The sequence below is a fragment of the Lepus europaeus genome, chromosome 2 (genome assembly GCF_033115175.1).
Source record: "Lepus europaeus isolate LE1 chromosome 2, mLepTim1.pri, whole genome shotgun sequence".
NCBI lineage: Eukaryota > Metazoa > Chordata > Mammalia > Lagomorpha > Leporidae > Lepus > Lepus europaeus.
The window spans coordinates 29,826,210-29,846,833 of NC_084828.1; the positions used below are offsets into that span (position 1 = coordinate 29,826,210).

The window sequence follows — 20,624 nt, forward strand, 5'->3', positions numbered from 1 at the left end:
TTATCCTCCCCACCCCCACCCCCTTTTTTTTTAAAAAAGCAACTTCTATGACAGTGAGGGAATGATTCTCAGCCAAAGCTCAATAGCTACAAAAGGACCTTTTCATCATTAGGTTTCTATGATTTGTTACAGAGGATGAATTTGGATCTTACATTTTATAGGTCAGAAATTGGAGGGCAGAAGCTATTAGGCTATAGTCTAAAGGAATAGACCAATTTATTTGTAAAGAATGGTGCTGTAACTCATAATCTCTGTATCTGCCCTTCTAATACATATGATTTTCTTTTTTTCCTATAATCTGATTTCCACAAATAAGATGTGTAAGAGACAGAACGGATGCAGTATCATAGAATCCATGCTCTTCAATATAATCTATCACTGTAAGTAGATGCTTAATAATGCAATACATGCTGTAAGACCCCACATGAATACTAATCTCAGAGATTTAAAGAACAGAATTTCAAACAGGGAAGACTTTGTAAATTCAAGAATATTTTTTATTACTCTAGAATACAATGAAAAGAAATTGTTATTACTTATCCTATATAGTATTTTAGGGTATATTTCTTATAATTAGTATTTTATCCTGTGGAAAATTCACTGTCACTAATCATGAAGCCAGTTTCCTCCTAGGCTGACCTCCTTCAGATCACTTTTTCTTGCTCTCCTCAGAGCCTGTGAATTGAATAAAATGAAAGTCCCATCTGTTTGGTTCCTATGTCTTACAAGGCTGCAGGTCTTTGTGTCACTTTCCTGGTCTTGCCAGAGTGAGTCCCATCCATGGAGAAAGAGTTTTAGATCACTTGATGACTATGAAGAGGGGGAGCACAGCACACTCACTCTGACTACGAGGTGAAGCGTTCAGTTTCTTTGTCCTACTCTTGGTGGCTGAATAGATGGAAGGGTCCGATTTTCTTTGAACTTAGCCCTTTTTCTACTCTCTTCACAGACTAGCCTCAGGGCTTTAGGAAGGCACATGATTTAACAGCCCTCAGGAAATGAGAAATTGGAAGGCCTAGACTAGAGCAACCAAGAGCTAATAGGAGGAGTCTTCAAAAAAATCATGGAAAATGTATGTATTATGAAAAAACAATGGATTTCTATTTTTTCACCAAAATAAACTGATCTTTTAATTCCATTTTTCCACAAACTTTTGGAAATATTACTATCATATATGTATATTATAATAAATATGCAGTAGGTCAAACAAGTGAATTACATGTATCCAAAAAGAAAACATAGCACTGATTATTTAAACACATGGCTTACCCTACAAAATGATCCTAGTTTGTACCCAACAAAATAATGACACCTGAGGATCAGAGGAAAAGCTGTAATGTCTAATAATTTCTCACACACTTTGAATGAAAATGAAACTAAGAGTTACCTACTTCAGCTATCCTACAAAGGAAACCATGCTTTTCTTATATTATTAAACTATTCTTGCTTCAGCATAAAAATACAAAATGAAGAAATAAATTCTACAACAAATTTAGGGACCAACTTCTTTCATCATGCTATACAGAACTCGTATGTAGGAGGAGTTGGAGTGTTTTGAGAAAGATGATTGCAGGGCAAGAAAGTATGGCTGCATTTGAAGCTTCTTGTTTTAACTAGATAATTGTATTTGCTTAGATTGTATAGGCAGCTAACACAGTCTCCCTTCAAAACCACCATTGGGCTGCTATTGCTCTCTGAAAACTTTTCTGCAAGGTATAAGAAAGAAGCAAGAAAAAGTTATTTGTCCAGGCTTTATACTTCTAATCCATTTGTCTTTAATCCCACCCAAAATGGACTTCTAGGAGTTTTGCTTTGAAGTGGCTTATGTCCTAAACCAATTCCTATTAACTACTTACTGTTGCGTATGTACATTTTCTTTTTGTTCCTGCCTTCTTTTTTAACTTTATAACCCCAGATATGAAGCTTGATATGTTTTCAGGTTCCAAACTTTGGTTTTGGAACTCTGAATTCCCTCTTCACAGTTTTATTTAATAAACTCAGTTTATTAACAGAATAGTGTCAGTCTTTATTCTAAGCATACAACATATATTATCTCATTTAATCAGCATCAAATCCATAAACTAGATATAATTATTATCTCTAGTTTCAACATTTTTAACAATGTATATGAAATATCGTCAGACACTGAAATTTACCCAAGTCATAGTATCCAGGTTAACTGATGTGTAACAATCACATTTTCAGGGAGTGTCTACATGAGGAACATTAGCTATCTATGAAATGAAACAAGATTTCTCTGATTTAAACTACTTATATTCCAAATAACATTTTAATGTTAATAAAATTTTGTTAATTTTGGAACTTGATAGTGTTAAATTTTTATAAAAAGATTTATTTTAAAGGCAGAGTTACAGAGAGAGGGAGAAATATTTTCTATCCACTGGTTCGCTCCTCAAATGGCCACAATGGTTGGGGCTGGGGAGGCCGAAGTTAGGAGCCAGGAGTTTCATTGGTATCTCCACATGGGTTGCAGAGGCCTAAGCATTTGGGACTATCCTAGATGTATTAGCATGGAGCTGGATCAGAAGTGGAGCAACCGGGATTTGAACCAGTGCCATATGGTATATGGAAGATGATGGATGAAACAGAAACGTCAAACTGGCAAACTGAAAATATGAGAAAGAATTTCTTCAGGGTCTAAAGACAAGACTGAAGATATTAGGTTATTTGGCTAATTTAAGCTATTACACATTCTTGGTCAGGCATATGATACGATGGAAATATATGTCGCAGATTTTTCTAGTCTGTTCTTTTTTTTAAAACTTTTATTTAATGCCGGCGCCGCGGCTCACTAGGCTAATCCTCCGCCTTGTGGCGCCGGCACACCGGGTTCTAGTCCCGGTTGGGGCACCGGATTCTGTCCCGGTTGCCCCTCTTCCAGGCCAGCTCTCTACTGTGGCCAGAGAGTGCAGTGGAGGATGGCCCAAGTCCTTGGGCCCTGCACCCCATGGGAGACCAGGAGAAGCACCTGGCTCCTGTCATCGGATCAGCGCGGTGCACTGGCTGCAGCGCGCCAACCGCGGGGGCCATTGGAGGGTGAACCAAAACGGCAAAGGAAGACCTTTCTCTCTGTCTCTCTCTCTCTGTCCACTCTGCCTGTCAAAAAATAAAAAAATAAAAAAAACAAAAAAACCTTTTATTTAATGAATATAAATTTCGAAAGTACAGCTTATGGATTACAGTCCCCCCCCCCCCATAACTTCCCTCCCACCCGCAACCCTCCCCTTTCCCACTCCCTCTTCCCTTCCATTCACATCAAGATTCATTTTAAATTCTCTTTATATACAGAAGATCAGTTTAATATATATTAAGTAAAGATTTCAACAGTTTGCCCTCACATAGTAACACCAAGTGAAAAATACTGTTGGAGTACTAGTTATAGCATTAAATCACAATGTACAGAACATTAAGGACAGAGATCCTACATGATATTTTTTTAAGAATTCATTAATTTTCTATGCAATTTCCAATTTAACACCAAGCTGGTTTTTTTTCATTTTCAATTATCTTTATATACAGAAGATGGATTCAGTATATACTAAGTAAAGATTTCATCAGTTTGCACCCACACAGAAACACAAGGTGTAAAAATACTGTTTGAGTACTAGTTATAGCATTACTTCACATTGGACAACCCATTAAGGACAGATCCCACATGAGACGTACGTACACGGTGACTCCTATTGTTGACTTAACAATTTGACACTCTTGTTTCTGGCGTCAGTAATCTCCCTAGGCTCTAGTCATGAGTTGCCAAGGCTATGGAAGCCTTTAGTGTTCGCCAACTTCGATCTTATTCTGACAGGGTCATAGTCAAAGTGGAAGTTCTCTCCTCCCTTCAGAGAAAGGTACCTCCTTCTTTGATGGCCCTCTAGTCATTCTAAGTTGAATAGACAAACAGGGCAACTGTTTCTCTGCCTTTCAAATATATAAAAATGTTAAACAGAAGACAATATATTCAAATTCTGAGGAATATTTTATTCTACAAAAGTACTATCTCTTCGTAAGTACATGATGTTTTAAAATGTTTAACACAGTGCCTCTCTTAATTTTAAAAAAGGTTTATTTGAAAGGAATATATATCTGCTGGTTCACTCCTAAATGGCTACAATGGCCAAGGGTAGTCCAGGCAGAAGCCAGGAGACAGAAGTTTCTTTTGGGTCTCCCATGTGGGTAGCAGAGCCCAAGCACTTGGGTCATCTTCCATTGTTGTTCCTAGGCCATTAGCAGGGAACTGGATCAGAAATGGGGCAGTCAGGACTGGAACAGGTGCTTATATGGATTCTATATTGCAATCATAGAAAAGGCAAATTTTTAACTGAATTCTTGCATGTCAATTGCTAAGTTACTGACTTCTTGGCTAGGACACATGATCCAGCATGACACTGGAATGCTCTCTGATGAGGTACTGCAGAAATGTATTTTCAAACACTCGCCCATTTACACTTTCAATAAATGCAGAGCATCATTTTACAACATTCAGTAGAATAAATGAAAATATTGCATTTTCTTTTGGCCTGCTTGCTTTCTGAATTGGCTTGGAGAACTATCCCAACATGAAGTGATAGCAGTCTCATTGGTGGCCACTCCATGCTCTTTAGACTTCAGCACTTCCTGCTCTTCAGAACTTACTTAATACTTTTTTTTCTGTTTTGCAACAATAATGGTGTCCACAGCATTACCACTGTCGTGGGACTGGAGTGATGTAACTGACTTTCTTCCTGACTTTTTCAAAATCTACATTGCCAACTAATGTATGTCTAGCAGTTACAGGGTCCTGTACTGTCTTTATTCCCACAACTATCACTGTTGACCCCTCCTTAATTGTATATGCGGTGATGAGATTTGGAATGCCTTAAAGCAAATACTACAATGTCTGCAAGAATTGTATGCTTTTTCAACTGTTCTTTAAGAGAGTATTGATGAGATATTCTAACAGAGGCATCAACTCTTAGATGTTCATGTACCCTTCCTGCTTGTAGTAACATCGCAATGGGCATTTCAACATTTTTTAACCTTCCAGCCACAACTACATTGTTCCCTAAGTTTGGAATTCCAGTTCACTTGATTATTTCCCACACTCCCCATGTGTAGCTGGTAACAGGGAATACCCAGATTCGTTTCTGGAGAAACAGCTTTGCATATTTCTCTCATCAGTGTGCTCTGGAAGTGGCAGTTGAACAGGAAGTCCACCTATATTATATCTATATCATCATATGCACCATTATTGTTGGTTAAATTTCAATAATTCTTCCTCTGAAATCGAATCTGAAATGTCTCACTATTTACTCCCAAATCTGTATCTACCCTGGTGTTGTTGAGGACGTAGGAGTGATTGGCAGGATTCTCACGAACCAGAACGATACTCTTCCCCCTCCTGCCACACTTCCTGCTTGATTTGCTGGGTCAGCTTCCTTGCAGAAATGACTACAGGTATATTTGCAGCTACCATGAAGTGGAAGGGGCGATGGTGTGACAACTCTGTGCCAGCCAGGGCAACTGGGCAGCCAGCACTGATCAGAGACAAGCCGCAGCCATGCCCCTGGCTGGTGCCTGCACTGGGAGGAGAGACTCAGACATTCTATGAAGCAGCTTACAGCAAGATTTCTATGGGGTTTTGAAAAAGTTTGTTCATATGGCTTAATGCCTGAAAAACTATTCAGAGTAAAAGAAACAAGCCAAAGTAAAATTTTTAATGTAGAATTCTTAAGTGTAGCCTTTTCTTAGAAAAATATTGCTATAAATTAATGCTGTTAAAAGAAGAGTTGTGTTTATAAAGTAGCACCCTTAGGGCCAGCGCCATGGCTCACTTGGTTAATCCTCCACCTGCGGTGCTGGCATCCCATATGAACACCAGGTTCTAGTCCCGGCTGCTCCTCTTCCACTCCAGCTCTCTGCTGTGGCCCGGGAAGGCAATGGAGGGTGGCCCAAGTGTTTGGGTGCTCGCACCTGTGTGGGAGACCAGGAAGAAGCACCTGGCTCCTGCTTTTGGATTGGCGTATCTCCGGCCATAATGGCCATTTGGAGGGTGAACCAACAGAAGGAAGACCTTTCTCTCTGTCTCTCTCTCTCACTGTCTAACTCTATCTGAAAAAAAAAAAAAAAAAAAAGGTAGCACCCTTGATATGTCAAACTTAAAGAAGAAAGTCAAGGTCAAAGCTAAGAAAGGGACATTTTTACCCAATGCATAGCTGAGTTAAATGTGTGATACTGAAGTTCAGAATAGGCATTTTGGCACAGCAGTTAAGAGACTATTTGAGATGCCCTCATCCCATACTGGAGTATCTAGTTTGAATTCTTGTTCCAGCTCTTCCAATACAGTTTTTGGCTAATGCACACCCTGGGAGTCAGTAGGTGATGGCTCAAGTACTTGAGTCTTTGTAGTCTACCTCTGGCTTTTGCAGGCATTTGGGAATTGAATTCATGGATAGAAGATGGCCATCTGTCTCTCTGCTTTCAAATAAAATGAAAATAAATTAATAAAAATTTAAAAATATATACATAAATGTAATGCCTATGTTTTTCTTGTAATCAAATGAGAACTGGGCTCTGATGCCAAGTGTACCATTAACATACTATATATTTTTAGATTAACAACCTCTCCAGGATTCAGCTTCAACCTGTATAAAGTGGTAAACTTGAATTGACATCTTCCATAATTCCATTTAAAAAATGCACACTTTTTGTAAATAATTTTCCTCTTGACTGAATTCAAGTTTCCCATAGGACTTATCCATAAAGGAAGAGAATACTCTTGTGCTTCATCTGAATCTTAGTCGAATTTCTTGTTAAATGTGCAAGAAGGTTAATGGAAAGAGAAGACTGAAAGATACTAATTGACTACTAAGATATCATATTAGCATGTAGAAGAGTGCACAAATCACACATCCCACCATTAGAGGATTCATATGAAAAGTGGCCACACCAAATCTGTTTTGGAAAATTTCAGGAAAATTAATTAAATCCTTTAACTGATTATCCATTTATTAGTTATATCTATACCTCAGTGATTATTTAAAATCAACTTTGTAATTTATTTTTACTAGATGTTGTGGGAACCATAAAACATTTAGGCAAAATTGTATTAAGTAACCAGTATTTTATATCAGGAGATGAGAATAATATAAGTAAAAATTATCTAAATACAAGGAGATACTCAGAAAACATTAAATGATTATGTAAACTGAACAGACTTAAAAGGTAGACAGAATTGGAGTAGGTAGGAAGAAGAAATATCATCCAAATGTATGTGGGAAGTAAGAAACATGAGCAAAGACTTAGAGACAAGAATAAGGCTGGTGTAGTGAGGACAAGAAGAACTCATAAAATTTCAAATTTTTACCAGAACCCGATGTTTTTCCTTCTTCAACCATTCCAGGTATTATGTCAATAAAAGCTAAGATCATGCACCAACCATTTAGTACCTTGTATAGACTCATGCAAATTATGATGTAAGTGCTTGTTCCTCCATTCCTATCTTGCATAGTGATGATATTAGGATATGAGCTTCTGGGACATGATCAGTGTCTCTATAAAAAAAGACCTAAAGGAATGTGTTCACTTCTACCACCATGTGAAATCACTGCAGGAAGCTGTATTTTGTGTAGCATGGAGTGAGCCTTCTTTGGACACTGACTCTGCCAACACCTTGATCTTAGACTTCCCAGCTTCTGGAATTGTAAAAAAATAAATGGTAGTTGTTTATAATCCACCCAACTTATGTTATTTTCTTTTTTTTTCTTTTCAACTTTTATTTAATAAATATAAACTTCCAAAGTACAACTTTTGAATTGTAGCAGCTTTTCCCCCAGTAACCTCCCTCCCAACTGAAACCATCCCATCTCCCACTCTCTCCCATCCCATTCTACATCATGATTCATTTTCACCAGAATCTACAAAGAGATCAAGAAACTCCACAACAACAAAACAAACAACCCACTTCAGAGATTGACCAAGGACCTAAACAGACATTTTTTAAAAGAAGAAATCCAAATGGCCAACAGACACATGAAAAAATGTTCAGAATCACTAGCCATAAGGAAATGCAAATCAAAACCATAATGATGTTTCACCTCACCCCAGTTAGAATGGCTCACATACAGAAATCTACCAACAACAGATGCTGGCAAGGATGTGGGGAAAAAGGGACACTAACCCACTGTTGGTGGGAATGCAAAATGGTAAAGTCATTATGGAAGTCAGTTTGGAGATTCCTCAGAAACCTGAATATAACCCTACCATACAACCCAGTCATCCCACTCCTTAGAATTTACCCAAAGGAAATTAAATTGGCAAACAAAAAAGCTGTCTGCACCTCAATGTTTATTGCAGCTCAATTCACAATAGCTAAGACCTGGAGTCAACCTAAATGCCCATCAACAGTAGGCTGGATAAAGAAATTATGGGATATGTACTCTATAGAATACTATACAGCAGTAAAAAAATGAAATCTGGTCATTTGCAACAAAATGGAGGAATCTGGAAAACATCATGTTGAGTGTATTAAGCCAGTCCCAAAGGGAAATATATCATATATTCTCTCTGATCAGTGACAACTAACTGAGCACCAAAAAGGAAACCTATTGAAGCGAAATGGACACTATATGAGAAACAGTGACTTGATCAGCCCTTGTCCTGGCTGTCGAGGAACAACTTACTACTTTATTTCTTTTTTTTTTTTTGACAGGCAGAGTGGACAGTGAGAGAGAGACAGAGAGAAAGGTCTTCCTTTTTCGTTGGTTCACCCTCCAATGGCCACCGCGGTAGGCGCGCTGCGGCCGGCGCACCGCGCTGTTCCGATGGCAGGAGCCAGGTGCTTATCCTGGTCTCCCATGGGGTGCAGGGCCCAAGCACTTGGGCCATCCTCCACTGCACTCCCTGGCCACTTAATATTATTGGTTGAACTCTTTAATTAACACACAATTATTCTTAGGTGTTTAAATTTAACTGAAAAGTGATCCCTGTTAAATGTAAGAGTGGGAATAAGAAAGGGAGGAGATGTACAGTTCGGCACATGCTCAATCTGACTTACCCCTAATAGTAGAGCTAGAAATGTGCCAGGGGATTCCAATTCAATCCCATCAAGGTGGCATGTACCAGTGCCATCTTACTTGTTAAAGTGATCAATTTAAGTTCATAATTGATTGTAATGACAGGATTAAGAGCCAAAGGAATCACATAAAAAATACTAGTGTCTGTGAATACTAACTGATAGAATTAAAAATGTGAGAACGATCCAACATGGGAAGAGGGATACACCACAGACTCATAGAATGGCATATGTCCTAAACAGCACTCTGGCCTCAGAATCAGCCCTTAAGGCATTCACATCTGGCTAAAAAGCCCATGAGAGTATTTTAGGCATGGAAAGCCAAGACACTCTGGCAAAAAAAATGACCTAAATGAAAGATCTCTGTAAATGAAATCCCAGTGGAAAGAATGGGCCATCAAAGAAGGAGGTATCTTTCTCTGAAGGGAGGAGAGAACTTCTCTGAAGGGAGGAGAGAACTTCCACTTTGACTGTGGCCTTGTCTAAATAAGATCAGCATTGGCAAACTCAAGAGGCTTCCATAGCCTTGGCAACTCATGACAAGAGCCTCGGGTGATTACTGACGCCATAAACAAGAGTGTCAATTGTTAAATCAACAGCAGGAGTCACTGTGCACTTACTCCCCATGTAGGACCTCTGCCCTTAATATGTTGTACTATGTGAATTAATGATATAACCACTACTCAAACAGTACTTTATACTTTTTGTTTCTGTGTGTATGCAAACTGTTGAAATCTTTACTTAGTATATACTAAATTGATCTACTGTATATAAAGATAACTGAAAATGAATCTTGATGTGAATGGGATTGGAGAGGGAGCAGGAGATGTGTTGATTGCGGTTGGGAGGGAGGTTCTGGGGAGAAACATCTGCTATAATCCAAAAGTTGTACTTTGGAAATTTATATTTATTTCATGAAAGGTAAAAAAATGCTTTTTGGTACTTTTGAATAATTCTGAAAAATATTGACTTTAGAGGTGTTGAATGAGAAATATACTGAAATTTTTGAACTGTTTTTGCATGTAATTCTAAATTTAGATCAAAAGAAAAAAAATTGTAAAGTATAATGACATTTATGACATATAGTTCAGTTTATTGGAACATTTGATGAATAAAGAGGATCTGGCATTTTAGGAGAGAAAGGGAGTAATTAAATCCAAGCAACGAAACTAGAATGTGGAACGGACTTTTGGTGGAAAACAATGGTGGGGGATGGGTTAAACTTGATGACATTCCAGGTGGCTGGAACATCAGTAGGAGTGAGAGGGGAAGGGCTGTCAGCCCACTTGGCCGTCTCCATACTGAGTTGCTGCTTTCGCAACAAGGTTTTTGGAATACCAGAGCTGCTAATTATTAACAGGTCATTTTGCCATTATCCACTCTCCCTTCCCAAGTATTGAGTTGTTGATGCCAAGCAGCTGCCCAAGGTTTATATTGCATCCAACCCAATTCTCTTCTCATAGTATCAAGCAGTTAGATTTTGCCACGAGGATGCGTATCTTCAGGAAATTGGAGCCACCAGGTAGAAGCAGGCTGTGTCTCTCAATTGCCACATGGAAAAGACCCTCTTTTCAATCAGGAACTTTCGTGTTAAGCTCCATCTATCATTTTGCTTTTGTTGATTATAGCAGTTTTTTTCAGGGTTTTTAGGGTTGCTTTAGTCAACAGATATTAGTGCAGAACTCTGGGGATCGGTGCTGTGGCACAGCAGGTGAAGCTGCTGCTTGCAATGCCGGCATCCCATAGGCACCTGTTCGAGTTCTGGCTGCTCCACTTCTAATCCAGCTCTCTGTCATGGTCTGGGAAAGCAGTAGAAGATGGCCCAAGTCCTTGGGCCCCTGCACCCATGTGGGAAGCCCGGAAGAACCTCCTGGCTCCTGACTTCAGATTGGCCTCAGCTGTGGCCGTTTTTGTGGCCAACTGGGGAGTGAACCAGTGGATGGAAGATCTTTCTCTCTCTCTGCCTCTCCTTCTCTCTCTGTGTAACTCTAACTTTCAAATAAATAAATAAATCTTAAAAAAAACCTCTCTGTGGTTTTATCTTGAGAACCTTGAATTTTTGATTAAACAACATTGCTGCACATTTCAGTTTATTGGAACATTTCAGTTTCTTGGTCCTTATATTATTAGGCATGCTCTATCTTTTGTTTCAGTCTAATAATCATTTATTTATTATCAACTATAAGCAAGAGCAACAACAAAATAAAGTGCACAATAAAGTAGAAAGAGCCTTAGATGTGGAATGGAATGAATACTTTCAATTCCTGCTGGCTGAGTGATATTAGGCAGCGTACTTAACCTGAACCTTAATTTTTCTTGTTATATTGCTAATAGTGATAAACTAAGTACATTTCTTTATATTTCAAAATATTTCTACTTACATGATTTCATTTATTTATTAAAAATTATCCTTTATTATTTGTCTGATAGTGGGGTAATTATTATGCCACTGTAAGTTGATTAGGTTAAGGTAATTTCTGATTTTTGCATAAGTCATAGAGCTGAAAAGTATTGCAGGCAGCACAGTAATATAGATTTCCGTGCTCATTCCTCCTCCCCTAGCATCGCATCTCCTTCAGGATGTGAGAATAATATAGTAATGAAGAAAAATTATTATGTGAAAACTGACTTGACATAGTTACAGGCTTAATTCTCCACTAAATAAAGAATTCAACAACTAGAAAGTGGAAAGACCCATATTCTACATGTATATAGACATGGGTTATAAACAATAATAAAATCTCAAGATGTAAATTTCACTCGTATACATGAGTATTTTTATACTCTATACATTGGCTATCACAAATCAGAGAAAACATATGACCTTTGTCTTTTTGGATCTGGCTTATTTAACTAAGCTTAATGACCTCCAGTTGCATACATTTTGTTGCAAAAGACAGGATTTTGTTCTTTTTAAGGCTAAGTAGTATTCCATATATATATATATATATGGAATTTTCTTTTTCTAGTCATCAGTTGATAGACATCTGGGTCGATTCCAAATCTTAAATATTGTGCATTGTGTTGCTGTAAACATGGGGACACAAAAACTTTTAGATAATAGACATTTTAATTTGGGTGATGTGAAACCTCATAGCAGTTTTGATTTCCATTTCTCTGATGACTAGTGATCCTGAGCATTTTTTTGTTGTGTCTATTTCTATTTCATCCTTTGAAAAGTTCCTGCTCATATCCTTTGCCTATTTCTTAACTGATTGCTTATTTTGTTGTTGTTCAGTTTCTTATATATTTTAGATATTAGTATTTATCAGATGTATTGTTTGCAAATATTTTCTTCCATTCTGTCAGTTGCCTCTTTACTTTCTTAAATGTTTCCTCTGCTGAGCAGAAGTTTTTCACATTAATGTAATCCTGTTTGTCTATTTTTGCTTTATTGCCTGGGCTTTGGGGTTTTATCCAACAAGTCTTTGCCTATGCCAGTGTTTTTCAGTGTTTCCCTTATATTTTCCTTTAGTAATTTCATTGTTTCAGGACTTAGGTTTAGGTCCTTGATCCATTGGGAGTTGAATTTTATCTAGGCTGTAAAGTAGGTGTCTTGTTTCATACTTCTGCATTTGGAGATCCAGTTTTTCCAATGCCATTTGTTGAAGAGACTGGCTTTTCCCCAGGGAGTGATTTTAATGCGTTTGTCAAAGATTAATTGGTTGTAGATGAGTGGATTAATTTCTGAGGTTTCTAGTCATTGGTCCACATGTCTATTTTTGTGCCAGTACCAGGCTGGTTTGATTATAACTATCCTGAAGTATGTCTTAAAAACTTGTAATGTGATGCCTCTGGCTTTGTTCTTATTTTTAAAGATTGCTTTAGCTATTCAGGGTCTCTTGTGTTTCCATATGAATTTTAGGGTTGTTTTCTCTATAACCGAGAAGAGTGTTCTTGGTATTTTGATTGGAATCACATTAAATCTGTAAATTGCATTGTGTAGTATGGATATATATTTTTTTATATACAAAAGATCAGTTTAGTATATATTAGGTAACGATTTGAACAGTTTGCCCCCATATAGCAACACAAAGTGAAAAAAAAATACTGTTGGAGTACTAGTTATAGCATTAAATAAGAGTGTACAGCACATTAAAGGCAGAGATCCTACATAATATTTTTTAAAAAAATTAATTTTCTATGCCATTTCCAATTAACACCAGGTTTTTTTTTTTCATTTCCAATTATCTTTATATACAGAAGATCGATTCAGTATATAACTAGTAAAGATCTCATCAGTTTGCACCCACACAGAAACACAAAGTGTAAAAATACTGTTTCAGTACTAGTTATAGCATCACTGCACATTAGACAACACATTAAGGACAGATCCCACATGGGATGTAAGTACACAGTGACTCCTGTTGCTGACTTAACAATTTGACACTCCTGTTCATGGCGTCAGTAATCTCCCTAGGCTCTAGTCATGAGTTGCCAGGGCTATGGAAGCCTTTAGAGTTCGCTGACTTTGATCTTATTCCGATAGGGTCATAGTCAAAGTGGAAGTTCTCTCCTCCCTTCAGAGAAAGGTACCTCCTTCTTTGATGGCCCCGTTCTTTCCACTGGGATCTCACTAACAGAGATCTTTCATTTAGGTCTTCTTCTTTTTTTCTTTTCCATGGTATCTTGGCTTTCCATGCCTACAATACTCTCATGGGCTCTTCAGCCAGATCCAAATGCCTTAAGGGCTGATTCTGAGGCCAGAGTGTTGTTTAGGACATCTGCCATTCTATGAGTCTGCTGTGTATCCCACTTCCCATGCTGGATCGTTCTCTCCCTTTTTGATTCTATCAGTTAGTATTAGCAGACACTTGTCTTGTTTGTGTGATCCCTTTGTTTCTTAGACCTATCCAAGCCATCGAATGTGAACTGAAATTGATCACTTGGACTAGTGAGATGGCATTGGTACTTGCCACCTTGATGGGATTGTATTGGAATCCCCTGGCACATTTCTAACTCCATCATTTGGGGCAAGACTGATTGTGCATGTCCCAAATTGTGCAATTTTGATCACACTAATTCTTCCAATCCATAAACATGGCAGATTTTTTCCATTTTTTGTGCCTTCTCCTATTTCTTTCATTAATGTTTTGTAATTTTCATTGCAGAAATCTTTCACATCCTTGGTTAAATTTATTTCAAAGTATAGGAAATTAATTGCAAGAAAGATAGGAAGCAAGGTGTTTGGTACCATGTTGTTTTCTCTGTTAATCTATATTTATAATATGATTAACAACTTCATGGTAAAGAATTGATGAAAAATGCAGGGTGTAATGGACTGAATGTGTCCCCCCCAAACATAGGACATGGTGTTTGGAGGTGGGATTTTATGTGGTTAAGTGAGGTGAAAAGGGTGAGACTCTCTGGTGGGATTAGTGGACTTAAAAGAAGGAGATAAATGACAAATCCCAACCACCCCTGCTCTGTGTCTTCCTCCCTTTCTGCTTTTGAGGATACCATGAGATGTATCCATCTGCAGAGCAGGAAGGTAGAGGACCCTCCAAAGAACCCTGGTCTCAACTTCCAGCCTCCAGAACAGTGAGGAATACATTTATTTTGTTAAAACCATCCGGTCACTAGCAATCAGAGAAATGCAAATCAAAACCACAATGAGGCTCCATCTCACCCCGGTTAGAATGGCTCACATTCAGAAATCTACCAACAATAGATGCTGGAGAGGATGTGGGGAAAAAGGGACACTAACTCACTGTTGGTGGGAATGCAAACTGGTTAAGCCACTATGGAAGTCTGTCTGGAGATTCCTCAGAAACCTGAACATAACCCTACCATACAACTCAGCCATCCCACTCCTTGGAATTTACCCAAAGGAAATTAATTTGGCAAATAAAAAAGCCATCTGCACATTAATGTTTATTGCAGCTCAATTCACAATAGCTAAGACCTGGAACCAACCCAAATGCCCATCAACAGTAGACTGGATAAAGAAATTATGGGACATGTACTCCATAGAATACTATACAGCAGTAAGAAACAACGAAACCCAGTCATTTGCAACAAGATGGAGCAATCTGGAAAACATCATGCTGAGTGAATTAAGCCAGTCCCAAAGAGAAAAATATCATTTGTTTTCCCTGATCGGTGACAACTGAGCGCCAAAGGGGAAACCTGTTAAGTGAAATGGACACTATAAGCAACAATGAACTGATCAGCTCCTGTCCTGACTTTAGATGTACAATGTAATACTTTATCCTTTTTAGTATTTGTTGTTGTTGTTGTTGTTCTAGTACTATTGGTTGAACTCTGTAATTAACACACAATTATTCTTAGGTGTTTAAATTTTAACTGAAAAGTGATCCCTGTTAAATCTAAGAGTGGAAAAAGAGAGGGAGGAGATGAAGAGCTATGGGTTATTTAACTATGTGCTTATTTTCAAAGACTTGAATAATCACCTTGTAACAATGATCAGATTTGGTCTATGTTATGTCATGATTTTAAGGAATCTTATTTCAACCAGATATTTTGGATTTTGATATTGGTCTATTATGCTATGTTATATGTGTGTACATATTGTATGTCCACATGGGGAAATTTTATTAAGAGTCTTATTTTAAATGGCTTTTAGATAAGATTGTCCATAAATTTAAGCTGCTAAAATCAATCAAAGATACATTTTAATTTGTATGACCTGAATCTGTGTATCATATGTTTTAAACTTGTTGGTAGAAAGAAACTAAAAACATTTTATATGGTTGTGCTTAAGTTTACTGGTTAAACAAACTACACCATGTTAGATATTTAAGAGGTGTTTTCAAATACATGATTCTTAAAATTTATAGAAGGCATTGGACCTTCCGGTAAATGTTTTATTAAGTTCTTATCTAAGGGTTGAAATGGTTTGCTAAGTATTCATGTAATATTGCTATTGTCAGCAAGTGATCTAGGACTTGCTCCCTCATTTCTCTATTCTAAGCCCAACTTGTTCTTTCACTTCTCTATTCTCTTCAAGGTAGGGAACTAATTCTATTATGAAGGAATCTGTGGGACGCACAATTTAATCTTTAGACCTTATAAAAGAGATGGCTAACATTTTTCTGTAATAGCATAGCCAAAATAAGAACTTAACTAATAATCTCATAGCTAGATTCACATCGCGATCAGCGAAGTATACAGTAAGTAGATAAAAAAACCTCCCTTTCAGACCTAAGGGAAAGAAAGTTTTAAAGTGAGAATATAATTTTCCTCATGGGCATTGCCTACCTTAGAAAAACTACTACAGAACATGCCTGTGACTACAGACTTGTAGTTCAGGCCACCGAAGATTAGAGATGGGACATGGGCACTCCCTTGACTTGCATCCTCTGGTCTGCTTTAACACAAACCAGGAGGAAAAGAAAGCTAGGCATCAGAAGCAATGGGTGGCAGGCCTATTAATGGCTGATCTGTGCAGTGATCTGCCCTCAAGGAGACCCAACAGGCCAGTCCACTGCAGTGGCTTTCAATGTGGTAAGCCTGGGCTTCAGCAGAAGTCAGCTTGTGAAGAGCCCTGGCAGCTCTGCCAAGAGTTGGATCACTGGAAATGGACCTGCCCTGGAGTCGAAGGATGCCCAGGTCAGAGCCACAGATCTTACTGGCTCCAAGCTGAAAAGCTCTTCACTCAGCCCAACTTCCAAAGTGACCACTGCAGCTGAGGGGATGGTCAAGTAGGGTCAGCAACATTGCAGGCAGAACTCTAAATTTCTTGTTAGAGATGCCCCCTGCCTTTACCTGGCCAGCTCTCCTCCCAGGCCAGCCAAGTAATGAAAGTCAACAGAGTGCCTTCCCCTAGGAGGTTCACACCTCCCTTAGGATATACCCCATGTGAAGAGATAGATAGGTCTGGGCCTCTTAACTTACAAGGCCTAAAGCCCAACAGATTATTATCAAGCCCCTTCTATCAGGTTCTATTTGCCTCTCAATCAGAAAACTTCATTGTAGCTTAGACAGCACCTTTCTTAGCTCCTCTAATAATGACTCTGTCCTTTGTTCTAGACCCTGTCTAGTGCACTTGGGCCTCATTCCTTTGTAATCATAACCTCTACTCTACCACCAATGGCTCTACTCCCAACCTGTGTGTACTGATGGTCCTCTTCCCCACTTTATGCTGTATAATTGTTCAGACCTAGTTAAGGCCACTCTTAGGATCATTGGTTACTATCCTCAACCTGTCTTTTATGACCTTGTCTAAATATGATCAGTGTCGGGGAACTTGGAAGGCTTCCATAGCCTTGGCAACTCATGACGACAGCCTAGGGTGGTTACTGGCGCCATAAACTAGAGTGTCAATTTGTTGGGTCAACAACAGGAGCCACTGTGCGCTTGCTTCTGATGTGGGATCTCTGTCCTTAATGTACTGTACATTTTGATTTAATGCTATAACTAGTACTCAAACAGTATGTTTCACTTTGTGTTTCTATGTGGGTGCAAACTGTTGAAGTATTTATACTAAATTGATCTTCTGTATATAAATAGAATTGAAAATGAATCTTGATGTGAATGGAAAGGGAGAGGGAGCGGGAGAGGGGAGGGTTGCGGGTGGGAGGGAAATTATGGGAAGGGGAAGCCATTGTAATCCATAAGCTGTATACTGGAAATTTATATTCATTAAATAAATGTTAAAAAAAAACCATCCGGTCTACAGTATTTTTGTTATGACAGCAACAGATTACAAAGGTAAATGATAACAAGATTTTATTTATGTCATAGGTCTATCTCTCTCCTTTGCTTCCCATCTAAACTTGCAATAAAACTGCATCACTTCCTCATTCTCTATTTATTGTACACACAACAAAATTTATTTTTTCTTCTTAGCCTCATTGGCTAGAATTTCATTGCTTTTGCCTTTAATGTAGACGTGCATCATATATTACCATTTCTCTTTCTTATCTTTTCAGCCTTTTCAAAGTCTCCGAATGATTTTAATCTTATCCATTATTTTCACCATTCTCAACTTCAAGTTCCACAAATAACTGATGATTTCCAAAGATGTATTTTCATTTCTCAATCTTGATTCTGAACTGTAAACTAGCTTCATCTGTGTATCCCTCAGGAAACTCAAACTCAACACCTCTGTAATGATCCTAAAATATGTCCACACATTCTTTGATAGTCTTCAAGGGTCAAAGCTTAATTTTCCATTCTTTGAATGTGCTGTATTTAGTACTCACTTTTAGTGGACAGAATACAGTAGAAGATAAGGAGAGTGACCTCTGAAAATGGGTGATGAAAGACATAGTGATTCTTCCTCCTCTCTCTCTCTCTCTCTCTCTTCCTGTCAGATCACTTGATTTGGAACAAGTTAGACACCATGTTGTCAGGACACTTAAATATCCAAAGGAAAGGATCATTAGGGGAAAAACTCAGGCTTCATGTTCACAGCCATATAGATGAGTTTGGAGACGCAGTTCTCCATCCTTGCCATCCATTCAGATGTCCCCATCACCACATTGATAGGAACCTTATGAGAGGCTCTGATACAGATCCACTAAGGAAGCACTTTTCAAATCCTGACCCACAGAAACTATGAAGAAATAACTGGTTTTAAAATTATTTATTTATAGGCCGGCGCCATGGCTTAATAGGCTAATCCTCTGCCTTGCGGTGCTGGCACACCAGGTTCTAGTCTCGGCTGGGGCACCGGATTCTGTCCCAGTTGTCCCTCTTCCAGGTCAGCTCTCTGCTGTGGCCAGGGAGTGCAGTGGGGGATGGCCCAAGTGCTTGGGCCCTGCACCCCATGGGAGACCAGGAGAAACACCTGGCTCCTGCCATCGGATCAGCGCGGTGTGCCGGCTGCAGTGCGCTCACACTCTGTCTCTCTTTTTCTTCATCACTCTATGTATTTCTACCTCTCAAATAAATAAATAATTTTTTTTGACAGGCAGAGTGGACAGTGTGAGAGAGAGACAGAGAGAAAGGTCTTCCTTTGCCGTTGGTTCACCCTCCAATGGCCGGGGCGGCTGGTGCACCGTGCTGATCCGAAGGCAGGAGCCAGGTGCTTCTCCTGGTCTCCCATGGGGTGCAGGGCCCAAGCACTTGGGCCATCCTCCACTGCACTCCCGGGCCATAGCAGAGAGCTGGCCTGGAAGAGGGGCAACCGAGACAGAATCCGGCACCCTGACCGGGACTAGAACCCGGTGTGCTGGCGCCGCAAGGCGGAGGATTAGCCTATTGAGCCACGGCGCCGGACCGACCTAGACCTGCTTTAACATTGATCTCTCTTGTTTAAATATTACTATTTTTCAAAAAAATATTTATCTATTTGAAAGAATTACAGAAAGAGGAGAAGCAGAGCAAGCGAGCGAGAGACAGCACTTCCATCTGCTGGTTCACTCCTCAAACAGTTGCGATGGCCAGGGCTTGGACAGGTCAAAGCCAGGAACCAGAAACTTCATCCAGATCTCCCACATGGGTGCAGGGGTCCAAAGACGCTGGCCATCTTCCACTGCTTTCCCAGGCTCATTAGCAGGAAGCTGGATTAGAAATAGAGCAGCTGGGTCCAGAACCGGCACCCATATGGGATGCTGGCCTCACAGAAGGTGGTCCATTATCCATTTATTAGTTACCTGTAATCTTACTTTTTACTCAAATAGTTTACATATTGATAATTGAGTGCTTTTATCTGAAATGTAATATAGATTTACTTCCTTATTTGAAATTCTTTAATATCTATCTCCACTTTCATCATTTATGATTCTTTATCATTGTGAACATGAAGAAATTTGAGATATTTTGGTGTTTTACTCTGAAATCTCAGTGCAATTAGTATGCTCATATTTTAAAAAAGTATAACCTCAGAATGTCTTTTCAGTATCCTAATAAATAAATAAATAAACAAATAAATATTATCCATTGTGATACTGCTGTTGTGTTCAGTTTCCTTATTTACCTATATAAAGAAAAGTTTCAATTTAAGGAAACAGTTCATTGCTTCAAGAAATCCAATACAATTAAATTTTTATTTTATCTTTCACCACTTTCATAAATGATATTTATACAATAGGAAAAAATATACCAGTAATAAACTTATGAAGCTAATTTCTCTACACTTTTTAGTGTTTTATTTTCTATACCAGAAGTGATTTTCCTATGAAGTGCTTGGAAAACTCCTGCTTGTTTTTAAAAATTCAGCCTTATCTAATTCTTCATGAAATGTTTTCCATTCTACACAAGTTGAAAATGCTACCTATAATTGTATATATCATATTTGTGTTAATATAACTATGATTTTGAAAGTTTATTTATTTTTGTTTTAAATGCAGAGTATCAGAGAGAGAGAAATAGACAGATCTTTCATCAACTGGTACTGGTTCACTTACCATATACCCACAACAGCTAGATCTGAACCAGACTGAAGCCATCCATGTCTCACACATGGGTGTCAGGGTTCCAAATAATTGAGCCATAATTTATGTCTTCCATAGTGCCCATCATCAGGAGCTGGTTCGGAAGCAGGGGCAGGACTCAAGTTCAAGAACTTTCATATGGGACATGGTGGAACAAGCAGAAGCTTTACCTGCTGTGCTGCAATGTCCACCCTAAATTATCTTGTACTTAC

At 38.6% G+C, this 20,624-nt stretch overlaps 1 pseudogene; it reads right to left on the reverse strand.

Annotated features, from left to right (window-relative positions):
- Window positions 1-4,699: 4,699 nt before the first annotated feature.
- Window positions 4,700-5,473, reverse strand: LOC133750652 (bifunctional methylenetetrahydrofolate dehydrogenase/cyclohydrolase, mitochondrial-like; annotated as a pseudogene).
- Between the last annotated feature and the right edge of the window lie 15,151 nt (window positions 5,474-20,624).